This window comes from Synchiropus splendidus, chromosome 11, assembly GCF_027744825.2.
Source record: "Synchiropus splendidus isolate RoL2022-P1 chromosome 11, RoL_Sspl_1.0, whole genome shotgun sequence".
Taxonomy (NCBI): Eukaryota; Metazoa; Chordata; class Actinopteri; order Syngnathiformes; family Callionymidae; genus Synchiropus; species Synchiropus splendidus.
In genome coordinates, this window is record NC_071344.1 from 20683712 (window position 1) to 20711089 (window position 27378).

The following is a 27378-nucleotide window of genomic DNA, read 5'->3' on the forward strand; positions in this document are numbered from 1 at the left end:
CCAACCTCCATAGGGATGCGTAAAAAAGCTTCCCGGAGGTGTGAGTTAAATGCTCCTCTGACGGCTTCGTCCTCCAGACGTTCCCAGTTCACCCGCACTATCCGTTTGGGTTTACCTGGTCGGTCTAAAGGCTTCCCCCGCCATCGGAGCCAGCTCACCACCAGATGGTGATCAGTTGACAGTTCTGCTCCTCTCCTAACCCGAGTGTCCAGAACATGTGGCCACAGGTCAGATGAAACGATCACAAAATCGATCATTGACCTACGACCTTGGGAGCTCTGGTACACTTATGAGCCTCCCGATGTTCGAACATAGTGTTTGTGATGGACAAACCATGTCTAGTACAGAAGTCCAACAACAAACAACCATTCGGGTTAAGATCAGGCAAACCGTTCCTCCCAATCACGCCTCTCCAAGTTTCTCCGTCATTAAAATTATATATATATATATTGCTGTATGTGTGATTGGTTCAGTGTTGAGGTTTGAATCATGTCTCAGTTCACAAGGCCAGAGATGTGGTCGACTACAAGCTTGACAAAAAAAGTAACTTGAAAGTGACCTTGAAGCAATATGAATACCTAAGTAAGATGAAATACATAATTTAGTTTATACTTAAATTATAGCTACCATGCCATGAAAGCGACTATTGTCACCTTATGAACAGATTTACAACTTTAAATCCATTTCAGAGTTATGTGTGATTTAAATATCCCTGCAGCTAAAACTTTGATTTCACATGAGGTTCATCCAAGGTAGAAGCAGTCAGTAGCTTGGTGCAAGGAAATTAGGAAGAGAGGACAATTGAATGTGCTGTAATCTCTGTGTCCAGGAGATAGACAACGGTGCGCGCAGTGACTGCCCCAGGAGAGGAGGGGATTACTGATTAGGAAGTGTGTGTCCGCGTGTATGTGTGACTTCAGTCCTGCATATAATGGCAATGAGCCTGTAGTTTATGTAATACAATTAATATTGCGCGACAGTATTTTTGATTGTTCAATTCCTCTGGCATTTAGCATTCAATTTTATCCAAATTTCTTCTATCTTGTCCAAATATCCATCTTGTCAAAGCGCACAAAAGTTTGACCAATTAAAACATAGTTCCTTTTAGGTTGGTATAATATGGTGTACTGCAGAGGCACTCCGTGCATTTCACACTTCAGGGATCTCCTGTGTGGCCCAACTTCAAATATCTCTCACAGTACCAACTTCAAATATCTCTCACAGTACCATCATGACATGATGACACTGCAGTGGGAGAAATAGTAGCCACTTAGGCTCCACTGGACATTGCTTCCCCTCAATTGTGTACAAAACAGGCTCTGCAAGTTTAAAAGACTGTACACTCAATTGTAAAATGGCAGTTTAATATCATAAAAACACAGATAAGACGGGGCCCATTGTGGTGACAGTGTCACCGTGTGTCGTGTCGTGGAATACAATCACGCTGCTGGAGCTGGACGTTTCGTCATTCTGTCATCAACACAATAAAAATAAATATAGACCATGTTTCCACTCACCTTTACTCAAGACTAAAGACAGCTTTATTGGATGGATCCAGAGTCATCCAGAGGACGACCTAGGTTGAACAGGCTGACCCCACAAAGCTGGTTGTTCATGACTTTAAAAAAAAATACATGCAACTGCAAATCCTCATTTAATCGTTTTAATTTAATTTACGCAGTTTGCTCTTCTGACAACACGGAACGTTTGTGGAGTGCACAAGTTCCTGGTCCACTCATTACACTGATGCACAAGACATGTTGCAGCTTGGATGATGACGACAACAAACATGGAGGAATCCGCTGAGAATACACAACTTGGACTTAAGGGGGGCAAGTTTCGTTTTAAGAGACTGCCTGATGGAAGCTTTGACAGGAATGTGGTTTTGTGCATATAGTGCAAAAAGGAATTTGCATCCCACCGAAGCACATCAAGCCAGGTTCCACCTGAATGTGAGGAATGTTGCAGCGAGCACCGAAACCACAGGAGCTGTTAGCACTTCAAATCCAAGTATGAGCAAGCAGTGTCGGCAACTCACAATGGCGCAAACAGAACTCAGAAATAGTAAATTGACGTCTGACAAACTCACAAATTTGCTGGCGAAATGGATTGCTCTGGACTGTCGACCACTGTCGGTGGTAGAAGATAAAGGTTTAGTGAATGTGCTACAGACAGCAACATCAGATTACAGGTAGAAACATCTGATTCTTTTCAACTGCCTTTCAGAGACTATTACGTGCAAAATTCAGCAGCTTTATGAAACGGAAAAACAAGCAAAGTTGGATGCACTGCAGAAAGCAGAATCTGTGGCTCTGACTGGGGATCATTGGACTTCCATAAGCAACTCAAGTTGTCCCTGACTGTCCCTGCCCTGACTGTGCAGAAGACACTATGCTGAAAACTGTGTTGAGCAGATGGATGGACATGAATGGCTGAGGATGGTTACCGTTCTTGACCCACACTTTAAGGATTTAAAGTGTCTAGGAAGGGGAGAAAGAGAATGGGTTTGGACCAGCCTTGAGTCTCTGCTTCAGGATCAGTCTAAGAGAGATGCTTCAGACCGCACACAGGAGCCAGTGAATTAGAGGAGTCTCCTTCTCTCTTCATTGTCTTCAGAATCTGATTCAGATGTTGAAGTGCAGTGTACCAGGGACCCATGTCTGTACAGAGCCGAGCCCACAATCAGCGAGACAGACTGCCCACTGCAGTGGTGGTCAAGTCGGGCAAGGGCCCACCCACAGCTGTCTGTCCTGGCCCGCAAGTATCTGACCAGCCCTGCCACTTCTGTCCCTTGTGAGAGGCTGTTTTCATTAGCAGGTCACATCGTAACAAAGAAGAGAGCAGCTTTGAGCTCTGAAAATGTGAACAGGCTAGTTTGTCTGAGCAACTGGCTGAATAAGAGGAGAGTAGAAATAGGCATAGAGGAACTGTGAGGCCAATGTGTTTGTTGTTTTTCCACTAAAATGTTGACGAAACTGTTATTGCTTAATGTAATGAGATTTTTGCTCAGGATGCTTGAACTATAAAAAGGATTTAGGTCAGTCAAAGACTGTTTTTTTGTTTGTTTGTTTTACACTTTTAGATGGTAGAAATGCCACCTTGTATGGAATTATTTTATTATTTAACACTGAAACTGTTAGCTGTTTAATCTGTTTGCTTTTGTCCAGGGATGGGTTTTGTTTTTTGTTTTTTTGCAAAATAAACAATATTTTGTTGTATAAATGTATGTATGGTTCTCTCATTTGATTCAGTAATATACCAAATTCATTTAAATTGAAAAATGTGGCTTGCTTATTTGACAAGTCACGAAACTATAATGTCAAACCGAATACAAAAATGCTCCAGGGTTGGCTTTTTGTGTTGACCCGTATGATGTTATAAGAGGAAAACTGAATGACTTTGTCAAAGGGGCATTTCACTTCCTGTCACTTCACTTTCTTCAGTCGACACTGAGTCATGAGGCTGCATATAAATTTACGAAAAGCAATTCCTTTTCACACAGGAGTAAAATATCTTGGCTGATATTGCCTTACACATCGAAGAGAGATTTCGTGTGAAGCCTTGTGAAGCAATACCTCAAGCTTGCTGTTTCACTGTGGCATTAAATAGCGTCTAGATGTACTGGTTGGACCATTTAGAAACACTCTGGGATCCAATAAAGATAGATAAATAGACAAATAAATAAACATTTGTGGAAAAACAATGTGGAAAATTATTTTCCACATTGTAACTTAATATCATTTTTATTGTTTTTATTGTTTATTAAGCAAAATGCACATTAAAACGTAATTCACAATACTAAACCTGGTCTTATTCACTTCGTTCATGCCGTCACAAACATTTCGTCTATTGCATCGCGGATGGGGGCACAAAAAATGCCTTTTTTCGTTCTGAGGAGAATGGAAAAAAATGTATACGGCTCCAATTGCGGCTCATATCGCTCCTGCATGAACGAAAAAAAAAACTGTAGGGTGAGGGTATCGAGCTAGATCTCTGCCACCGACTTGAGCAAACGTGTTTTGGTTGTTGTAGAACCAAGACATGTTTTCTGTGCTCACAACAACGTTACAATGTTACATACTCGCGCGCTCAACGCCGCAGGAAATGAAGTGGTGGCAGTCTTATGTACACATGGAGTTGTGAGAGCAGAGCAGACTGAAGTTGAGCGCGAGCGTATGATACTGAGCGAGCGGCGGTGATGTTGACTGCGCACGTATGCAACGTTGAGCGAGTAACAAGATGGTTGTGAGCGCAGAAAACATGTCTTGAGTGTGCAACAACCAAAACACATTCGCTGAAGTCCGTGGTGTGTGTGTGTGTGTGTTTTCTTTTTGTTTTTGTTTTTTTTCTGAATCCCAAATTGCGTACAACCAATTTTGTTGATTCCATACTTTCATTTTGAAACAGCACTTTGCCGTCCTTCAGACAGGAAGTAACACGTCCTTTTGAACTCAGACTTGACCAAGTGTTGTACTCATTATAGCGCGTACTTCTTCGGGTTGACATTAACGAAACACAAATGTCAGACAGTGCAGTGTCTCAAAACTCACTTCATTATTGTTGTTGCTGACAGGGAGAGGGAGAGCCCATCATCTAAATAGATTACAAGCCTCCCTTCCTTTGCCTGCACACTTGGTCAACATACCAGAGAATAACTACATAGGGATGTAGTGATGCACTCTGCCTCCAGGGCGGACCTGAGAACCTTTCGGTTTCTGCCGAGAATCGGGACATGGAATTTGGTCGGGTCTGAGTCCACTTTCCGGATGAACTCCAACAGGCGTTTGATCATCAACATGCACAACAAACGAGTGGAGACAAAGTGGTTTAATTAGCTGCGTTTAAAAATGCGTCTTCGGCCTCTTGTCTGCTGCAGCACCTGGGAGTACAAGCAATAAAACCTGCTGTTCATCTCTGAATCCAAACGAGCTCTATCTCCTTCTGCGGAACGATTCGTATGTCATTCCATGAGCAACAACGCTGATCTCTCAGACTCAGATGGGTGTTGCACAGTAAACGCCTCAGAACGGCGCTGGTTGAGGGGAAAACTGCAGAGTTATTGCACTTACTGCTTTCCTCCACAGCCTACTGTGGAGACTGTGGGAGATGCAGGAGACTGCGCACAAGAACACTGTTATAAAAACACATTTTACATAATAACTTCAGTCAACAAATAACAAAATGTATTTCTCTGTCAATGTTGCTATTATGATTGGTTGAAAAGGTTTGTGATATAGTCCTGCACATTGTGCAGTAGGTTTCATTCTGTCTTTAAAAGATAATAATATCTTCACATTTTTTTATAATACTGCTTTATACAGTGGAGAAAGAAACATTAAAAGAAAAATAGCAACATATCTGAGTGTGATTCCAGTGGTATGTGGTTCATAAATGTGGCCATGGAGGTTGTCAGCGCTTTCCTTCTTACATAATGTCACTTATTGCTACTTATACAGTATACACTGTTTGTGATGCGAGGCTGCTTCAGATAATAAAAACCTCAATGAGGTCGAAATCCCAATAGTCAGAAGTGGATTCAAGTCAATTTCCCAAACTGTTATTGTACCAAGTGAAGCATGACACCAGGATAATCCCTCCATACAAAAAGGCTTTGTGGGATTGTTCCTCTCTCTGCAGGAAAGGCCACACGGCTCTGGTTACACTGGACTGTTGGTGTTGGTGCGTGAAAGTGTATATTAAGGCCTCTCACAGGTGTTGGATGATCAAAGCTTGCAATGCTGGGGTATCATTGATCAAGCATGGGCTCAACACGTGCTGTTACCCCAGCAATGTACTGTAGCTATTGCCATCAACTTACTAATCAAACCAGTAATGGGACCTATTTAACCAGTATCCAGTGTAAGTGAACACGTTACTTAATTGTAAATGATACAGAAAATACGGATCTATACATTACCTGAAACAGAAACATTGTTGGGCCACCTCTCATATCACTGAAGCATTCCTGTCATTTTCATTCTGACGGTGCCGTCTATTGAGGTAGGAAAATTAGCACAGTCATTTCAACCTGATCTTGTGTTTAGAGTATTTCTGTCTGTGCATTGAACAAGGAAGAAAAGACAGGTTGCCAAACGTGACCTAGACGTATCTAAATGGCAAACTCTCAGATTCTGTCTTGACTGGTGTGTTTTGACAAATGCGGTGACCTCCCCGTGAAAATACATGCAAGACGCATTCTCTTTACTTAGCTCATAATAAATGTTCTCATTACTTCCACAAAGTGTGTGAAAGTAACAAGAAAACAAAACTGTTGCTGCTGCACCCATTTTTTTTTTTTTTTTTTACAGATCATTCATAGTGGGAAATGCACACTTTGGACTTCAACAGAACTTGGGATGACTGATTTCTATGCTCGGAAAATTGATCAAAGCTATATGTAAAATTCATCCAGATAGCGGTAAATGGAAAACCAGGGAGCAGATTAAAGACTGCCTCACATCAAATATTAAAAACAATTAGAAATGAGAGAAATTAAATTAATTTACATTATTAATATAAGCATTGATATTCATGCAACTTGGCAAGTTTTATGACTATAGGGACTCATTAGCAGGGATGTCGAAGTGTAGATCTTTTTCACCCTTAATATAATATAGATGATGGCTTGTTTTAAAAATGTGCTTCACAATCAGGAATCGTCGCCTCAAGCTTACAAGGCAAATGCACTATTTACATTTGGTTCTTTGGTTAAAAAAAAATAAAAAATATGCGAAAATGCTGACTTCTTTGGAACGCAAAAAAGTTTGGAAGAGGAAATACTCATAAGAATGTGTTGGTTATGGTATTGAGTTTGCTCGACATCATCGATCGAGTGCTTCTGGATCATTCATGACAATTCACCTAAGAATTTTGAAGCAACACATACCACCACATGTTATGCGAAATAATAATACAATCATATTTCTTAATGTTTTTTATTCACTGCGTATCATAATTTGGGCTTTTTCCTTGAGGAACAGCTTTTTATCATACCACCTACAATGAAAAATATAGAGAGATGATTTTGGCAGTCCAACTTCCTTTGACCTCAAATTGACACAAATGAATATCTTCAGAGTGAAGTAGATCTGAAGATGTAGGGACAGGGCTAGTTACAGAAAGGGCGGGGTTGAAGCCGTGCCAGAGATAACTAAATGGATGGACAGAGGTTAAACTAATGACAGAAATGAACTAAGAAGACAGGTAATGAAGGATGGGCTAAGACTTCCGTGCAGAATGGGATCTGCATATAAATGACTTCAATGTCACACATTTATTCCCTTTATTATAAAATGTCGCTGGATCAGGCAGTCATATGGACGGATGTCAAATATACCCACCTAAGTCTCTGATGTCATTGATGACAAAGATAAATGTGCTGTAGCATAAGTCAGATGTATGTCAGCCTTGCTTTAATGCTGGTCACATCTTTGCACAGAATTCCAGGATGGGTGGCTCTTTTTCCACAAATTCATTTCTGCCCACATATGACCTCAGACACGTCCACTGGTATTTCACCTCCCAGGCCAACTGCAACCCTCTCTGAAATATGAGTCTTAAGGAGCGTTTTGAGCCGAGGACTTATCCTGCAAATGATGCTGACCTTACAATGTTAAAGCATTTTTATATTATATGCTGATGTTTGGATGCTAACTTTTGAATATAATATAGAAAGTGTAAGAATATTGATCGTGCTGGTGTATTTAAACACAGATGAGCTTCACTGTTTGTCACGATCAATGACAGAACTGTGCAAAAACAATGAAGTGCAACAGATTCAACACTCCAGAGACTCTGTCAGAGGGAGAGGAAGGCTGCATGAGTGTTAAAAAGTGTATACTTTTCAGGCTACTGAAACTAAAAATAACTTAAAAAAAAAAAATAAATAAAATATAAATTAGTCTCATAACTGTACATAACATATATGTCAAACACTCACAAAGCTAGCAGCTCTTTTCGGGAAGTTTATATCGGTGGCCTAGGGTCCTGAACCTCATGGTACATGAAGTCTAACTTCATGTCACTGTGGGCCAACCTGAATGTAAGATGACAGACTGGGCTCCATCCCTTCATATCTGGCTCACACATAGATCCAACCCACAGACATGATCTGCAAGCTGCTGTGCATCAGCAGCACACAAACTAATACTCCATGTAAATCTTAAGAATGAATGAGAAGACTCGCCAAACTTCATGCTTGACAATGGCGTATTGAAGAGACCATTTAAGTGCAGTCACATTTCGATGATCACTATGTCATGACTTTATAATGATGATCATTTTTTCCCCATGTGATACTCTTTCCTGTGTATCGGTGCTTTGTCAGTTGTTTTGCTTTACATAGTCCTTTTGTTGAAATGCAAACAGTTCCTGCGCACAGCCATTTGAGAAGTGTCCGTGAGCAAAAAGGAATGCATTTTCTCTGAACTTTTCCAAGGCACAAGCACTAATACGACCAGATAGCTTGTGGTGTAGAAGTTGAGGCAGCAGCTCTGCCTCTTTGCTCTCAGCCGGATATAGATTGATGATTGTGATTTATGCTCACCACCTCAAGTAAAGTCATCCTCACTGTGTCTCGGTGGCTAGAAGCAGTGTTTCAGCAGAGCTCATTTTCAAATCAGTCAACTACTCTTCTACTTTTTCTCCCTTCAGGGGTCACCACAGCGGATCATCCTCCTGCATCTCACCCTTTCCTCTGGTTCCTCTTCTCTCAAACCTACAAACCTCATGTCCTCCTTCACCACCTCCATAAATCTCCTCTTTAGCCTTCCTCTCCACCTTCTGCCTGGCAGTTCCAACCTCAACATCTTCCTACCAATGTACTGGCTCTCTCTCCTCTGTACATGTCCAAACCATCTTAATCTAGCCTCTCTGACTTTGTCTCCTAAACACCTGACATGTGCTGTCCCTCTGATCTACTGCTTCCTGATCCCATCCATCCTGCTCACTCCCAGAGAGAAGCTCAGCATCTTCATCTCTGCTACCTCCAGCTCTGCCTCCTGTTGTTTCCTCAGTGCGACTGTTTCCAAACCATACAACATTGCTGGCCTCACCACCCTTTTATACACCCTTTTGTCACACATCACACCTGACACTCTTCTCCAATTATTCCATCCTGCCTGCACCCACTTCTTCACCTCTTTGTCACACTCTCCATTGCTCTGGACAGTTGAGCCGACGTACTCAAAAACCCCACCTTCTTTATCCCTGCCTCCTATAACTTCACCTGTCCACTTGGGTCCCGCTCATTCACACACATGTATTCTGTCTTGCTGCAGCTAACCTCCTTTCCTCTCCTTTCTAAAGCAAACCTCCAGCTCTCCAGCTTATCTTCCACTTGTTCCCTGCTCTCACCACAGATCACAATGTCATCTACAAACATCAATGTCCAAGGGGCTTCTTTTCTAACCTCATCTGTCAACCTGTTCATCACCATCGTAAACAAGAATAGTAGTTTATCAAATAGTTTCTCAAAAGTATTTAAATTACTTAGTAGTATAATGCCCCACAAACCGTATGTCCTCTGTGAGCTGGTCCTGCTTGCACATTGCACTGTAGTGTTTAAAATCTCACAACTCCTTGTGAACTAGCTCTCACTGGAATAATTCTTCAATTCCAAGATTTTACAGTGGAGAGTGCCATCAAGTGGGCTCTAAAGAGGAGGACGCTGCCGCATGGAACCGCATCAGCCCATCACTACAGTTGGCTGGTAGTGTGGCTGCTCCCAGCTCAGTCAGCAGTTGGAAGTGCTCACCAAGATGAGTGAGAGCCGCCCAGGCAGATGGAACAGTTTTGATAAAGACAAATCCCACCACCGGGAAAGTGCAGTGGTGTTTTGCTGCTGCCCCAACAAGGTCCACCGACTGAAGTGGACCAAACACAAACCTCACAGAGGGCGGGAATAAAAAAAACAAAACAAAAAAAACTAATCTTTGTGGAATTAGGGCTGTCAATAGAAAATCCCACATTTTGAAAAAACACTATTTTTCTTTTTTCTTTCAAATGACTCAACTGTGCATTAGACTAGACAAAACAAACAAACAAATTGAGCGATGTAGTTTCAAAGAAATTACCTCACCAGACAGTTAATTTAGATATTTTTTATTTAATAAATTCTGTAAAGAGTAGGAGAATCCATTAAAACACATGAATTCAAAGAATGAATCCAAATGATTTTATTATAGTGAGTGGCATCACTGGACAACACATATCTGACATCTTTACGTCTGCCATCCTCTAACATTGCATGTAATTTCGCATGAACAAAGTGCACACGCAACTTTGAATCAGTCAGCTGTTTCTGCAGCATTCTGAAAATAAACTTTTTTTGCTCGTGATACAGATCATGCTCAGTTAATGTTGAAAGTTCTACCATTCAAGATTATGGTAGGTGTAGAAAGCAGACCGCCTGTCCATCTCCATCTATTCCTAGATCTTCCGGCCTATGCTTTATGTCGTATCATACTCACTCTCCTCTTGTTGCGAATTAACTCCCCTGTCCTGGTGATGTTTGTGCAGGCCGGTAGCAAGTGGCTCAGTTCCAATTGGGCGTCCAGTAAGTAGGCCAGGTACGACACTGTTTCTAGAGAAACATTTCATCATGCAGAAACAAGGCAAAAAAAATGTCACCCACGCGAGAATGGCCGCGCCATGGAAGACTTAGAGCTAAACATTGTGGTGTCATTGACAGGAGAAGGTGAAAGAATGGTCAACCTGAATAAAATGACAAGTAATAAATCATCAGTTGAGGGTTCATATATATATATATATATATATATATATATATATATATATATATATATGGCTACCACCCTCAATCAAATGGTCTAACGGAAAGGACTAACCAAGACCTGAGGTCGGCACTATGATGTGTCTCTGCCCAGGATCCCACCTCCTGGTCCTCCCACCTGCCTTGGGTGGACACAATACTCTTGTCTCATCCTCTACTGGCATGTCACCTTTCAGGGTTGCCTGCGGTTACCAGCCTCCACTCTTCTCCTCTCAGGAGACAGACAGCACTGTCCCCTCAGTGAAGGACCACCTGCAATGATGCCAAGAGACTTGGTCCCGTACTCTGGCTGCTCTTTCCCGTACTGCAGACCGCAATAACCAGCGAGGCAAGGTCTGGCTATCTACCTGCAACCTGCAGATTCCGGGTGAGTATAGAAAACTGTCTCCCAGGTTCATCGGTCCCTACAAGGTGGAGAAGATCATAAACAACACCACCGTCGGATTAAAACTCCCGGACTCCCTCCACATCCATCCGAGCTTCCACGTCTCCCTGCTCAAGCCTGTCTCCACGTCTCCTCTCCAAGCAGCCTCTGAAATTCCTCCTCCCCCTCTGGTCATAGACAACTAGCCGGCTTACAAGGTGCGTAAAATCCTGGACAGTAGACGCCGTGGCCGGGGGATCCCAGTACTTGGGGATTGGGAGGGATATGGTCCCGAGGAGCGTTCCTGGATCTCCCGGTCACTCATTTTAGACTCCTCTTTAATATCTGAATTTCATGCTACTCACCTGGACAGACCCGTGAGTATCATTTGGCTGAACTCACTTTCAAGTTTCCCTGCGTTATAGTTGTTCCTCGTGGAAGTGAGATTTAGATCCACTATCGAGCACTTTCTGTTTTCTCCGCCTCGTAAGCTAAACTCCGAGCGCGTGTCTTGTTGTCCCCCTTAGTCAGGCTTGGCAGTAAGCGCCTGTTTTCAGGTTTTCCCTTCCCTCGTCTGTGTTTCCGCACTCCGCGTTTGGGGTGACGCTTTCAGTTGCTGTTCGTGTTTGTCCTCCTGTTGTGTTTATTGTATTTAATAAATGGTTAAACTCTCGTTGTCCCGTGTCTTTTGTGAACTTGCAACACTTCAGCAATTGGGTTCATCTAACTAGACCAGCCATGACAGAAACAACCCTATATCTTAATGTGGGTGCCAGTCACAGTTGGAAAGTACTCTTTTCAGCGTCTTGAAGTGAAGTTAGTTTGAGCAGAAGAAGCTGTGTGACAACACGTTTCAAAATGATCATCGCTACTTCAGCTAAGGGTTGGGTCACACTAGGGCCATTTCATCTGTACCCCACTGCTGAAAATGAGGTTTATGTTTATGATTGTTTTTCAACTGTGCACTCAACTGTGAGAAACCTCTAACACTTTCCTCAATATGGGGTGGCGCTGTTTAGACTATTGTAACGTAAATGTGAAAACACTCTCTCATGTTGACTTTTGGCTGTGAAATGTGTCTAACAAAAGCAGTGGCAGAAAACTGTCATGACTTCATGCCTGAACTGTCTTCTATGAAGGTAAATGGTAGCAGAATGGATTGGATTGTGAAATTAAATTCTTCAAGTGCTCAACTCACAGAATACTTTTCTTCGCAACTTTACAGTTACCTGTACCTAAATGTATTGGCACCACCTCTGTGACTACAAATCCATTTTGGACCCATTTTACCGTCATAGAATTCAGGCTGATTATGACTCGTGTTTGTGTAGGACAGAGAAATGAAACTTGGCGACGTGTCTTGTCCAGCAGCTCCTGGGTGCGGTTTTCCTCCCTAACCTCCAGCAAACATTGAGCCTCCTCATAATTGTTGTTGTTTTTGTGAATGTTTTGAACTGGTTATGTCAGAGTTTACTTTCTCATTGATTTGGAGTCTGTAATCATGACGGAAATTAAGTAAGAAATATGAAAAAAGACAGTATTGTGTTAAAGATGGTGACATTGGCGAATCAACTTCGAAGTCAATAAGAGGAAATTGACAAGATGAAAAATTCTAAAGGGGGGGAATGTCAAAATAAAGGCATATCCCAGAAAACATTAAATGGAGATCTCATCAGTGAAAGATAAAGCAGAAGATCAAAACAGAGAGAACAGAGCATTGAGTGAGCATGTTGATAAAAACACAGCCTTAAATGTAGGGTTATGAATTATGAGAGAATTGATGATATATCCAATGCCAGAAGACACGGAAGCTGAAGATCTCAGGCTCTTCACAGAGGACCTAACCAAGAACAAGGTCGGATACAATGAGGATTTTGTGATTGATTCTGCAAAACACATTGGCTGGCTGTTCGGCGACAGGCCAAACCAAACCCCAATCTTGTGAGAGTCCAACAGGAAGTGATGAAACTGTCACATAGAACAGAAGCGCCAGTGATCAGGGAGACTGGCTGCAGCTGGATCTAGATTGTTTTTAGACATACAGAAATGTATGCAAGCCATTGTGCATGAGGCCCCAGTCCAAAATGTACAAGCGAAATAAAATTCCAGATGGAACTGGTTATGACATATGATACTGTATGCTTATATGGCAGCGGTGTCACTGAAAACAACTGCAGCCAAGACAATTCACACCAACTGAAATCTTATCTACACAGAGCAGGCATCAATGGTCACCTCAAGCAGTCATGTCACAGTCGCTACAAATGGTCAGTAGGTGTATCTTCAGCGTCTTCTTGTGATAACATGAAAACATTGTTTGGACACACAAAGACTTGAAGGATAACAAGATGAAACAAGTCAAGAAATCTTAAAACATCCTCTTGATTCCATGTATCTCCATCAGGTCACTTCCTGAATGGCTCTGTTCTGTCTCACATTTCAATTTGGATCGGGAACGAACGTCTCACATGTCACAGAACAATATTTTAGGGCAGAAATATTGAACATGTCTAACTAAGCTTATCATGGTGCTGCAGACTATTCCAGGCTCCATCTGTGACAGACACACTTAATGGATTCTCTTTGGAGGTTCATAGTTCTACCACTAGATTTTGTGTGCACACAGGATCAGAGCTGAGCGTGAATGTCGCATGTTCCTGACCACAAATACAAATTGAGAAATCCCATTCTTGTGTGTTGTGTGGGAATGTTCATACACATGCAGAATGTTCATTTCTGTACACTGTCAAGAAACCAGGCTCCTGATTGTCTCTCTCTCTTCCTCTCTGGAAAGTAACATTGTCTCAAATCGGTGCTTTCTGCAGACCAGAGCTGGCTTAGGAGCTCAGTTTGGATTTTTTTCTTCTTCTCAGAATTGGCCAAATAAGACAAGGCAGCTGAAGTAAGTCAGTGCAACATTGACAAGCTTCCTTTGACTCTTGTGTTTGCTCCAGGGTTAAATGAGCTGCCACGGTGGTGTCATCTGGCAATGACACACTGGCGTACAAAAGCAAGCACATGCACACACTCACACACACTCAACGCAGGCATAGTTAAAAGGAAGTGAGTAGGAGGGCTCCAGATGACAGATGTTGATCTTTGAAGTGACATGTATTGCAGTTTGATTGGATATGTTTGATATTCACAGTATTGCTTTAGGAAATGGCTTCGACAAGGCACTGTTTCTATTGCATGTATTTACGAACGTGTCTCTCACGTTAGTCAACTAAAAAAAACACAAAAATCATTGCTAGTGCAAGAATGTCCGGACAAACATATATGTCAGGAGCGCCACCCTGTGTTCCCTCTCGTTTTCTATGTGTCTGAGCACAGAAACCCCCAGAGAACTCCCTTAGACCTCTGTGAGCGATCAGCTGATGTCGGCTGTGGTGACTGCTGTAACAGTGTCTCATTGTTAAAAACAGATATGGGAATTTAGCAATATGCATATTTCACATTGAGTAAAGGGAAATGTATGAAATTCTAAATCTTTACGTGCATCCACATTCACACAGATTTGTGGGTGCCACGCCATTCCTCATCTTCAATTCAAGGTTCTCAAGAAAAGTCATGGTAACAGATCAGACCACGATAACATTCGACCTTGTTATCCACAAAAGATTTATAATAACAGGAAGAAGCAAGTGACAGTGTGGAGTTTCTGGTGATGAAAGCAGAGGCAAAGGTCTGCTCTGCAAAGCAGAAAGTTCAGTTCCAAGACGGCGCTGAAGAAATCTACCAAGCCTCAGGGGCAGCAAATCATGCCCACTGCACTTCTCAAAGAATGGGCAAAGAAGACTGAACTACTTGGTCAAAAGGACTATTGATTTAATAAAGTCAAAAAAGTCACTAAAATTGTCGAGAGATGCTTTTCGTAATAAAACTCAGCAAGAGAGTTTGAGGTCAGGTTGTCTTCAATTTGACCTTCTCTGTACTTCCCTGTCAAAATCTCAGCAGATCTGTGGTGCTCTTTCTCTATCTGCAACTATGCTGCTGCATATATATATATATATATATATATATAAGTGTGTGTGTGTGTGTGTATGTTAGCCATATATATGTATGCTAGTGGTGGGAATTTAATGAATTTAATGGAATTTAATTAATTCAATTTCATTTAATTTTTTACAGTTTGCTCTCCAGACAATACAAAACCTTTGTAAGTGCACAACTTCCTGGTCCACTGATCACACTGATGCACAAGACACGTCGCAGCTAGGATGATAACAACAACAACAAACATGGAGGAATCCACTGAGAATACGTTACTTGGACTTATGGGGTGCAAGTTTCGTTTTAAGAAATTGCCTGATGGAAGCCTTGATAAGAACCTGGTTTTGTGCAAATTGTGCCAAAAGGAATTTGCGTACCACCGAAGTGCATCAAGCGATACGATTCCACCTGAATGCAAAGCATGTTGCAGCGAGCACTGAAACCACGATAGCTGTGGACTATCTATTGTACTTTTGTTTTATGTTGTATATACAGGGGTTGGACAAAATAACGGAAACACTTTAAAGCTGAAAAAAAGCTTCAAGGTGTTTCCATTATTTTGTCCAACCCCTGTAAATGGTTGCTCTGATTCAGCATAAAATAAATGTATGTTAACTTCCCCTTCTTTGTTGCTGGAGTGCTTGGAGAATGGAGACAATCATGTTGTGTCCACCTTCTCCTAGACTGGGGACATATTTATTCTACTCTCCCTTTTTTTAACCTTTACAGTGAGTCATTATTTCTCCCACGACGCTGCTTGTTTTCTCTCGAAAGTGCTCCATGACAATGCTGACGTTGAAACAAGCCTTCAGTACATGCCATGAGTTGAATAGACTTGACAGGGAAAGCACTGTCTTTCTTGTTTTAACTCTACCACTTTGCCGGGGGGCATCTGTCTTTGTCTAAACCATTAACCAACCCAGCATCATATGTCAGTGAACTCACATGTCAAGATGAAGAACTGAGATGACAACACAGCTCCCTGTTATCAACAGGAAAAGACACTAGTCACAAGCTGGAATATGAAGTGTTGGTAACAATATAGACAAGGGCTGCTTCTTAATCACCTTCTTCTCCTTTGGGGACCGAAGCTTGCACCAATGTCGTAGTAACATCTAATCTAATGAATGGTCAATGTCATGGTGGACAATTGTGTTTTCCTTGTGGCCAGTAGCTACCGTGATGAGGTCAAACTAGATGGGAAGAGTCAGTTCAATTTCCCCCTCTGAGGGGTAGAGAGAGATGTTTATGGATGAGGGGCTGGACACTGACCTCTGTGGCTCATCACGCTTCTACTGGCTCTGTGGAGATCGTTCAGATGTGTGAAAATGCTGCAAGAAAATCTGGGGAGGAGACAAGATTGACAGCAATTTATTCACCTATAATCCAAAAGTGAAACCCAACACTATGCTACCCTTGCCCTATTTAACTCATCCTACAGTACATTAGTATTTTAAGCCCTTACATCAGTTGGAATTCTACAATGAAAAAATGTTGCCACAATCGCCCCTCAAAATGGTTTGGACTGCTTTCTGCTCCCGCCTCTTCTTCCAGGATTGGGAGTCGCTCCTTCCCGCCACAGACACACACACCTGAACCGGATAACGCGATCTTCCTGTGCAATATTTAAACGCCGGTCAGAAGACAACCAGCGTCCGTTCGTCACGTGTTCTCCCGGGTATGACCCTCGTTCATCTTGACATCCTGAATGATTCTTCTCCACACCGTGGACATTTTGCCATGTGCTTTCATTTTGTGAGTTTTTACTGATTATCTATTTTTGTCATTCCAATGTGTCTGTGCCTGATAACCTCATTCCTCTTCCCCCAATCCTGTGGACTTTCCTCGTTTCCCTGGATTTGTTACGCGCTCATGGACGCTTGTTGAAATTACTTGGTTGTTTGAAATTCTTTTGTTTGTTTGGACTTGCCATCTCGCGTTGTGTTTTGGAACTGCATTTGTTTTATCCGTCTCCCTTAGTTATTATATAGTCGAGCGTTCCTCTTTAATTTCTGTATTTTTTCTATCCTCCTTCGAGATTAGTAGTAGAGTCGACTTGTTTTCTTATTAGGTCTTTTTGTTCTTGGTTACTTCTTTCTTAACTCCTTCTATACTGAGATTTAGAACTAGAAGTGAGTTCTATTAAACTGCTGGACTCAACCTTCCGTCTCTGTCTGCTGCATGTGGGTCTCCCGTCTCTACAAATGTTTTCAAGATCTAGATTTGAGTCTAGGTTGTTTAAGACTTGAGTCATGGACATAAATCATTCTTTCATTACATTCATTGACACAGCTGTATGCAAGTCATTCGGCTCGTGATTAAAGCAACATAATATGAGATTAATATGACCTTACAAGTTTGTACGGCTATCACCTGGAGGTGCTGTTTGTCCCGTGCCAGATGCAACCGGAGCCGAATGAACCACGTCTATATTTGTTTCCTGTGTAATAATGGCAGCTTCACCAGAGAATGTTCTGGTGATATGAGGCCCATTAGTGACATGACGTCGGCTGCTCTCACCCTCCAGCTTTGGCTCACCTTGAGGATCTGACTGGTCATGATGTCATTGCCTCATTTTGACAAGTGAGCCAGTCCAACCAAATAAGAAACCAAACCAGATTACTGAACTTGTCTGTTGGGCTGTAGCACACTGTTCCAGCTAGGTAATATGAAGCAGAAGCCATGATGTGTAATTTCCTGCTTCCTTCCTCAGTGACAATAGGATCAACCAATACTCTTGTCAGAAGTGATTTCTATTGTTCTCGTTTCATTTAGTAGTGTTCACAGAATTAGCAATTTGCTTGTGCTTTAGTGCTTTATATGTGGGGGGCATGCACAAGATGTATTTTTGTGTGTGCGTGTGTGTGTGTTGGAATATCGCGGACGGCATGAACATACAGGTTTTTGACCATAAATTTCTGGAAATTATTGATATTCCTGAGACCATGAGAGTTTGTGGCTTGCAAGAAAAAGGACTTCAAGTTCCACGGTACAAAGAATCATAGAAACACTGGACAAGATGTTAAACAGTCCATTGTGCCAATAGATGGTATGCATGAAGCGACTGAGAGAGAGAGTAATATGAGAACTGCAAACTGAATTTTGGGACACATCATCAGTAGTATGCCTTTGATTCATGGGGTGTTTCGGCCTTTAAATACTATATACCCTATTATTAGTTGCTGCCCAATGTCAACTAACAATTTCCAATCTCGGGCCTTGGATAATTGTCCAGATTTCAGTGTGGCAGGAGGATGGTTAGGCTTTAACTGGTCCACTCGGATAAATGAAACTGCCATGGTAGGGTTGATTGCTGTCTGTGGCAAGGAGTTGACTTTATTTCTCTTGTCCTCTATTACTGCTGCCAGACACCTCAAGACCTGATTGTGACTCCAGAATCAGAATCAGAATCAGAATCAAATTTATTGCCATGGTCAGTGGGGAGCCCACTGACTAGGAAAGTGCCTTGGAATAAAGTGCAACAAAAAACAAATAAAATAAAATAAATAGAATAACATTACAACAAGGCTGTTCATGAATTTAACAATCTGACGGCCGAGGGAAAGAAGCTGTTCCTGTGACGGGAGGTTCTGGTCTGGATGGACCGTAACCTCCTGCCAGAGGGAAGAGGAACAAACAGTCTATGTCCAGGGTGAGAAGGGTCGGCTCTGATCCGACCTGGTGTAACGTCCTTGAGTAAGGTTGGTCTTGCAACCAGTGCAACCAGGATGTGTTTGAGAGTCGCATGGGATGGGCAAAGGGCACAGGTTGGGTCCTTGCCATACCACTGGCGGAGATTTTTTTGCGATGGTAATACATCATAGGTAACCCTAATGATGAAACTCAAGTTGTGTCCCTCCATCTCCCGGAGCTCTTTCCAGCTGAGCTTTCTTCTCTCAATACCTTCCCAGTTCATCCGTTGCCCCTGCTTTGCAAGAGAGACAGCCTTTGCGCTTCTAGCAGCCTCCTCCTGGAGGCGTACTTCCTCGATTACCATTTTCCTCCTTTCTGCCATGGAAACCTAGTGCCAGGTTGGACCATTTTCTGCCAGACCAAAGCCATCTCTTCCTGGCTGGACATGGCCCAAGATGTCCTTGTGTCTCAAGGCTGAAACAGCGTTCTGCAGAGCATTGGTTGCTGTCCATTTTCTTCCGGTTGCCAACGGCGGTGCAGTAGTGCTGACAGCTGGATCTTTGGAGTCCTTTAGGGTCATCTGGAGTCTCACTTTGGCACACTTGTATTCTTCCCTAAGGCTTGTGACAGGCAGTTCCAGGAGTCCTTTGCCATAAAGGCTGATGTTGGTTAGACACCATGGAACCCCAAGCCATTTCTTCACATAAGAGGTCATGGTTTGTTCCATCTTCTCCACAGATGTTATTTGAACCTCATAAATGGTGAGTGGCCACATAACCCGAGGCAGAAGCCCATATTGCAGGCACCAGAGTTTGAGTTTTCCTGGCAGTTGGGTCTTGTTGATGTTTTTGAGCCCATTGGTGAAGTCCTGCTTTAGCTGCTGGATTTGCTCTTTGTCTCCCAGACTAATGCCTATCTCCACATGCTGCCACGATGTATAGCACAATTGCAGGTCTTGGAAGTAGGCTTTTACCAGGGAGGTGATGAGGGGTGGAACATGGAAGAAACCAAAGGATTCCCAGAGGAGGTTATGTGGAACCGATCCAAATGCATTGGCTAAATCAAGGAAGATGACATTAGGTCTCTCTTTTCCCTCTTTGCCGCCTGTATCTGATGCCAGATCATACTGGTGTGCTCTAGGCATCTGGAGAATCCAGGTATCCCTGCCCTCTGTACAGACGTATCAACGTACTTATTCTTCTCTAGGTCAGCCTCTGTGCTATTACACTTAAGAAAATTTTCCCTTCCACGTTGAGGAGGCATATTGGACGGAATTGACTGATGTCTTTTGCATCCTTCTCTTTGGGAATTATGGACCCCCCAGCTCTTCACCACGCCTTTGGTATTATTTCCTTCTCCCAGACAATCCTCATGAGCCTCCAAAGGTGTCGTAGCACATCTGGTGCATTCTTATAGAGCTTATACTGCACCCCATTTGGTCCGGGAGCCGACGCAGATCTTGCACGCCACCGTATACTCAATCTCATTCCATTTTGAGATTGAGTACAACCTTTCCCCCGAGCTTCTCTCAGGGAAAAGGTTGTGGTGTTGACCGCAACGAACAAAGTAACTAAACGTTCACATTGACAAAGTTGGAAGGAGTCAGAGAAGGAGTCAAAGACGAAACACACACGAACACCAACAAGGTAGCAAACTATTGGAGTTTGCTATAACTCCTCTGCAACAAAAGACATGTCTGCTTGTTGGCCTCTGGTCATCTTCCACACCATTATTGATGTTTTCTCTGACAATGCTTTCAAAACTATTTGTTGCATATTTCTATTCTTTCTTAGCTGTAGAACTATAGGTGAAAAGGGGAAACTAAAACAAAATAAAAAAATGCTGTTTAAAATTCAGTTAAGCTGCTTATATTATGGGTTTAACAAAGACTGGTTTGATCCGGAGGACACAAGGTGTATACAGGATATGAAGACAGCAGGAGGGATAGACAATTACTGGCATGACACAAGAAGCGCGAAGATGTCTGCAGGGACACAAAGTCTTTGAGAAATGGTGAACATTCCCTTCCCTTCCCTGCTTCCCCGTCAGCATGGAAGATTGCTGTCCTCAGGACAGTGAAGCCCTCAGATATGTGGGACCAGGGACCACATGGCATGAGCAAATGCTGGAAGGTGCCTGAAGGGGGCAGAAGGGTGGATGTGGATCTGGTGCACAAGATGTGAGCTTTCACAATGTCTTTGACATCTGATCCACTCACATCGCACCATAATGAAATGGAACTAATATTGGTAAATCAATAGTCAATGGTTCATTGACAAAATTGCATTTATTTGATGCACAGCAGATGGTTTCATGTGTCCTCGTTTTGTGGAAAAGTCAAAGTGAATCAACCACAATATGAAGAAGATAATTCTGGCCTGACAATCATTTTCCTGATCCCTGAAGGAGCCAGATTGAAGCACTAGTCAGGACTGCTGTGGCGCTGTGATTGGGTTGAGAGCATGAGCTCTCCTGAGCTGATCTGTCTGATCACATTTGGAGCTAAAGGCTTTGCCCAGAACAATATAAATAATGGCAATCATCCTCTAGCTCATTTCATAGAGACCCAGCAGTAAGCTATGATCAACAGGTGACCCTGTTGGCTCGCTTCCGACTGATCTGATACATCTCCCCCTGTGAACAATTAATCCTTTTAAGTGTTGTTTGTGAGACTGAGCCGGGGCCACGGCACTTCCTGTGAGCTACTTTGTCTTCGGACGTGTGCGGATTGCCTTTCCAGGCTCCATCTGATAAAAGCGTGTCAGGAAGCCTGAAAGTACAGAAGCTATACCTGCACATCGATATTTTCACACAATATGTGAAATTGAGGACAGTCAGAATCACAATTAAAAGAATAAGGGTCAAAATATAAAGCAAAATAAATTAGTTTTTCAATCCTTAAATATGTGATGGGGTAATAGCATACTCCCAGAATGTCAAAGTCTCGTTCATGGTTAGCATTTCTAATCTGTGTTAATGTACACATATAAAACCAACAGACCCAGGACAAACATCTTTTCGTTCTAGCAAAAGCCCCAAGCTTGTCAACAGCAGAGCTGGCAGGTCACTCAATTGATCCCCAGCCTGGAAATTACAGACACGTTTGCTGAGAAACTTGAGCAGAATATAGTCAATAAAGTGAAACAGGTGTTTCCTGGACATCTTCTACATAGCTGCGCCAGAGAAATAGGGCAGTTCCATGCGTGGCCTGGGAGACATGAAACAACAATAAATAAATCAAGATTTAGAGTAGATACTCTGCACACATCAACACCGTCAGTGATGAAAGGGATTTACAGAGCTGGGAACATAAAATCCAAGCTGACACGAGCCACATCAAACTTTTACAGCTTTGTCAGCGATCCTCTGCTGCACTGGCTTTATTGAACAGATTAAAATTGCATAGTTCTTGGAGAAAATATAGTTTCTTGCCCCCAAATTTTAAGGATTCATGGTGACAATTGTACATACCACCGTCTTACTGTCTTCTTGACATCCAGCACCTGAATTTATATGCCAAGTCTCGATGTGAATTCTCCAAATGATTCCTCCTGGCAGGGATCAACTGAGCAGCGATAATTAACCAGCCCAAGATCACTTGTGAGCAGTGAAAAGTAGGACAGCTACCATCAGCAGATGGTTTAGTGCTTCATTATCAGTTCACAGAAAAGCATCACAGGTTACTTCTTCACTCTCCACTACTGTGGCCTCATTTGAACCAACACTGGCTTTCAACACAAAGGATACCTTTCAAGATACACACACAACTTAATAATTCATCATAGAGCATGTGTTTCCTCTTATGTGAGGAATGTCTGATCTTTTTTTCTGGAAGTTGGCTTGTTGAAACCATTACAGAAAAACTTAAATAGTGAGACAAAGATAATGCTTTCTTCCAGAACGTATACAATACAAACCAACTTTTAACTGCTTCATATGGATCCAAATCAAAGGTGCAAGCATCATTTATTCAGGTTGACTAATATTGAACTGATTGCACTTTATTTATATATGAGTTTTGTAGAGGTTAACTTGTTAACCCTTGTGTGTTGGTTGAAAAACAAAAATGTGAATGTGTTTGTCATTAACTGTTGACTTGTTATTGACCAGAATTAGTTTATACTTACAAGAAGTGATGCCAGGAATGTGTTACTTAGTAACGCACTACTCGTATATCACAACCTTTTACAGTAATGAGTAGTAACTGGTTTGACAGGATTAGTGGAAGGATGGACCCAAGTGCAGTTGGAACTGGTGGACAGATGACACGGGAACGAGATGAAATTTAACAATTGAATCGATAAATACAAACAATTACACAGACAAATTACAATGAAACTAAGGACGCGGGGAGCCAAAACGCAGACCAGGAAGAACACACAGGGAATGGGGAAGAATCTGTAACACAAGAAAAGGCGGATTAGAATTCACAAGCCTTAAAACTGGGAGAACAGAAAACACACTCGGAGTTAGGCTTGACAAGGTGGCCATGAACTGAAAGCGCTCGGTGGTAGTGGCTATTCACACTCACGCACATGAGGGGTACACTAAGCGGATCTATGTAAACTAAATAAACGAAATAAAGTAGCCTCACAAATATGTCGAAAGTACGGACTCAAAAAACGTTAAACAATACTAATGATAGATTTTTAGACTTTTATAGATTATTTTTTCTTTGGTGCAGGAAGAAACGGTACTGATGTGATGTACTGATCTTGCATTTTCTCTCGAAAGTCAGAATTATAATGATCATTCGTGCGTAGAGGCGAGTAACAGCAGTCACTTAAGTGCAACTACTTGACTAAAGTTTTGCCTTGTAGTTAAAAAATAATAATAATAATAACAAAAATAACTTTTAACTACATTATAACTACATTTTATAATATAAATGGAAATTTCAGCACTTTTTTTGTTTTTTATACTTTTTGCTTTTTGTGTGTGATTTTTGGTCCAATGGGTGAGAGTGTGTCGGAGTAAAACATTGACTGTACATTCACATAACTGAGAGAGCTGTAGTCGGCTGCCAAATGTAACTTGACAGGTAACTTGTAATCTAACGTAGTTACTTTTAAATTCAAGTAATCAGTAAAGTAACCAAGTTACTTTTTGAGGGAGTAATCAGTCATCAGTACTCAGATTACTTTTCAAAGTAACTGTGGCAACACTGCTTACAGGAAACAACAGGAATCCAGTTCATTCCATCACAGTTATACAGGTTAGAATTTTGGATTGGAAGCTACTGAATCAATTTAAAGTCACTGAATCATATTGAATCATCTTGTTCTATGTGAAGAAATATCATCCTTGAATTGAATCGGTAACCTCAAACTATATGAATAAGTGCTGAACCTGTGTTAAAATGAATTGTTATACGCCTAATATCTACACAACCTTCTGTAGTAAGGTTTTGGAATAAACTGAGTGAGTGAGTGAGTGAGTGACAGCGCTCTGCAGAGTCAGTGAGCTACCAAGCTCCAGAGCTGAGGAAGATGCAGTTTCTCCAACTATTTTCACAATGGTTCTGTGGAGCATGGAAGGTAGCTCAAGCCTCGGCTGCAATGCTCACATTAATCCATGGTTTTGAATATCTCCGTTTAGTTGCGTGCTATCGGGATACATTTGAAGTCAAGTCCTTGTATGATTCGAGTTGGGAAATGTTTTTTTTTTGACTGTTTGTTCCTCAACTTCTCCATGATTGATGGAGAGAGACATATGACGTATTCAAGCAGCCACTGTAACACAACCTCCACCTTTAAAACTCGGCTTTATATCCTTGCATTTGTGTAACACCATCCACTTTTGTGGTCGAGCAAGTCTAGCCATTCTTTGTCGTTCTTTGTGTATGAGCAGCCTTCTAAAAAGTGCTATATAAAGAAAGCTTTTTGTTATTATTATTATCATTATTATTATTAATATTGTACGTTTTGTGGGGTTTTTTTTCAATGACTGATGTCTCCTCCCTGAAACAGAGGTGAACATGCTCCCAGCACTGTCAGAGCTCTCTGTCTCTACTTGATCTCCTCTCCCTTCATGCACGTCTCCGCGGTACTAAAACTTGCAGTGCACATTTAGCTGCCTTCATTTGAAGGGACAAGTTAAATGCTGAGCTGTCATGAGAAGACTCATTTACACAAAGACAGCTCAGCTTCACTGGCAACAGCCGTTCAAAAGAGTCATTCATTCATGAATCACTGCTCTAATGATCTTGTCGAACGGCGCACACTTTTCGGCGCTATTGGTCAGCAGCATTGGTCGGAAGGCTAGTTTTTGCATCATCATCGGTCATAAACGTCCACTTGACAACTGATTGTTCTTATTAATGAATGAATAAAATAATAATAAAATGTAAAACTGCATCTGACTGAAGAGCTAAAGGACCAAAATTCCTTGTCATGGGGTCCAAATGTTGCATGGGGCCCAAATAAATTTACTCAATATCACTTGAAAGAAAATGGTTGAGTGAGGAAACGGAATCGGAAGAGGATTTTCTTTGCTCTTCTCTTTTTCTTTCTTGTTGCACAAGTCTAGTATGTGCTGGCTTTCCTTCCTTCCTTTGTCTCACTGAAATGGCTGCAGTATTGTCATATCACGGTCAAGATGGTGCTTCTATTGTCTAGTAGATCAGCATTAAAATAAAAAATAAATAAAAAAAGACCAAATACCATGACAACCTCACAACATTTTTAAACTGGGAGCCCCACCTGCGGGGATCAGAACATCAGGACAGGATTTATCCAAGTTCTGATCGGAATCATTATAGGAAAGTTGTGCTGTAACAAGTAAAAACTTCATGAAATATCCTGTGATTACCCATTTTGTTTCACAAGTGGTGCATTTTAAATGGAGTTCAGAAGTGAAAAGGCACATTTTAGCTGCAAGAGGAAATGGGTGAAGATACACTGTGTTCCCTGTGTAACAAGCGGCATTTGACACTACTGTTGTTGCCAGTGCAACATATATACCATGCAAGAGAGAAATTAGTCGCTGAGATATACAAAACCTGACCTTTACTTTAAGTGACAGGATTTGCCTGTAAATGTCAGGAAAATCGATGGTTCACATTAAGAATCGTCATTCCGAACCTCAACTTGAAATTTGTGCAGCAACCATTCAGACAGATTTATTGCACTTGTTTGATTTTTAACTAATGAAAGTTATATATGCTTTTTATTGTAAGAAAAGCAGATACAACAGTAATAAATCACCACTGATTTGTGTGTTTACATTCTCTGAGGAGTGCAGTGTTTTTACGTCTGCACCGGTTAAAATCATTGCCCATCTCTGTGGCACTGGAAACAGATTGTACCTTGGAGCCAGAGAGCGCTTGAGCAGCTAACTGTGACTCCATATACTTCCCACTGTAGCAGTCACTGCAGCTAATTAACAGGACAACAAATAGCATCTTTGCAGCACAGAATCACAAGGGACAACCGAGAGGATGCTGTAACATGAGAGCATGCGGATTGTTTGTTTATAGAAATAAATAGTTTTTCATGTAGAATGTTGAGAGAGAAATATAACAAAGTTGAAATGGTATTGCACCGTGCCCTTGTATCCTGTCAAGAAAAAGTCAATGGTCCTGTTTCTGTTGATGTTCTGTAGTTCTGCACCGCTGACAACACCCAAGGAGAGAAGAGTTTGTACGGCTGAGCTAGAATATCTTTATTGATTCTGACTTGGATTTTTGCCTCAGTAAGGTTGGCTTTAAAGGTCTCGTGTTATGCCTGTCTTGACCTCCATTGTGCGAGTCCCTTGCTTGATCCTAGTCTATAGACATCAATGTTAGTATATAATACGCCCCAGTTTTGTCATACTATTTGATCAGAAAATGTCCCCGTTATTTCATTTGGTTTTGCCCCCATCCTCTAAATCGCTGGCCACCCTCACAGTGCAAGAGAAGACGGCATAGCTCGATTCACTAAAAGTGATCATGAGCTGCTGCTGCAAAAATGACACAGCCATTTCTTAAGAAGTCAAGTCATAACGCTACATGTTTCTGAATTGTTGATGTAGCTACGTCTTCTTTTGCTTGTTTATTTATCTTGGTGGTTATCTGTGTGACGGATTGATGGTAAATCGTATCTAATGTCAATCGTAATTCGCAAGCATGAGGAGATCAAAATAAACAGGTTGACCAGCTGTTTTGCGTATCTTTGTATTTACATATTTCAATCTTCCTTCATACATTGTGAACACCTTGCATGACTAATTACCTGGCATTTGTCTGACTATCATAAAGCATGCCTCCATTATTGTTACATTGCAAATACAATGTTTATTTTGAAGTAACAATTATTGTAGTATACATATATATTACAAATATTGAGTATAGATTTATGAATACTCACCTGTATGTGAAACACCCCACAAGATGGCTACGACCGAGAAGAACAGTGCGGATACATGAGTGAGCATCCAGGTTTAGAACCAGTGTACTTTAATGTAACTTGCTCAAGAATGCATTCAGACTTTATAAGGTTTGTCTGGAGGGAGAGAACATTTAGTTCCATACACATGCATTGAACAATGACAAATCAGATACACATCAATGTTTTTTGTTCAATAAAAATACAGCGTGAATTGGAACCAACATTAAAAT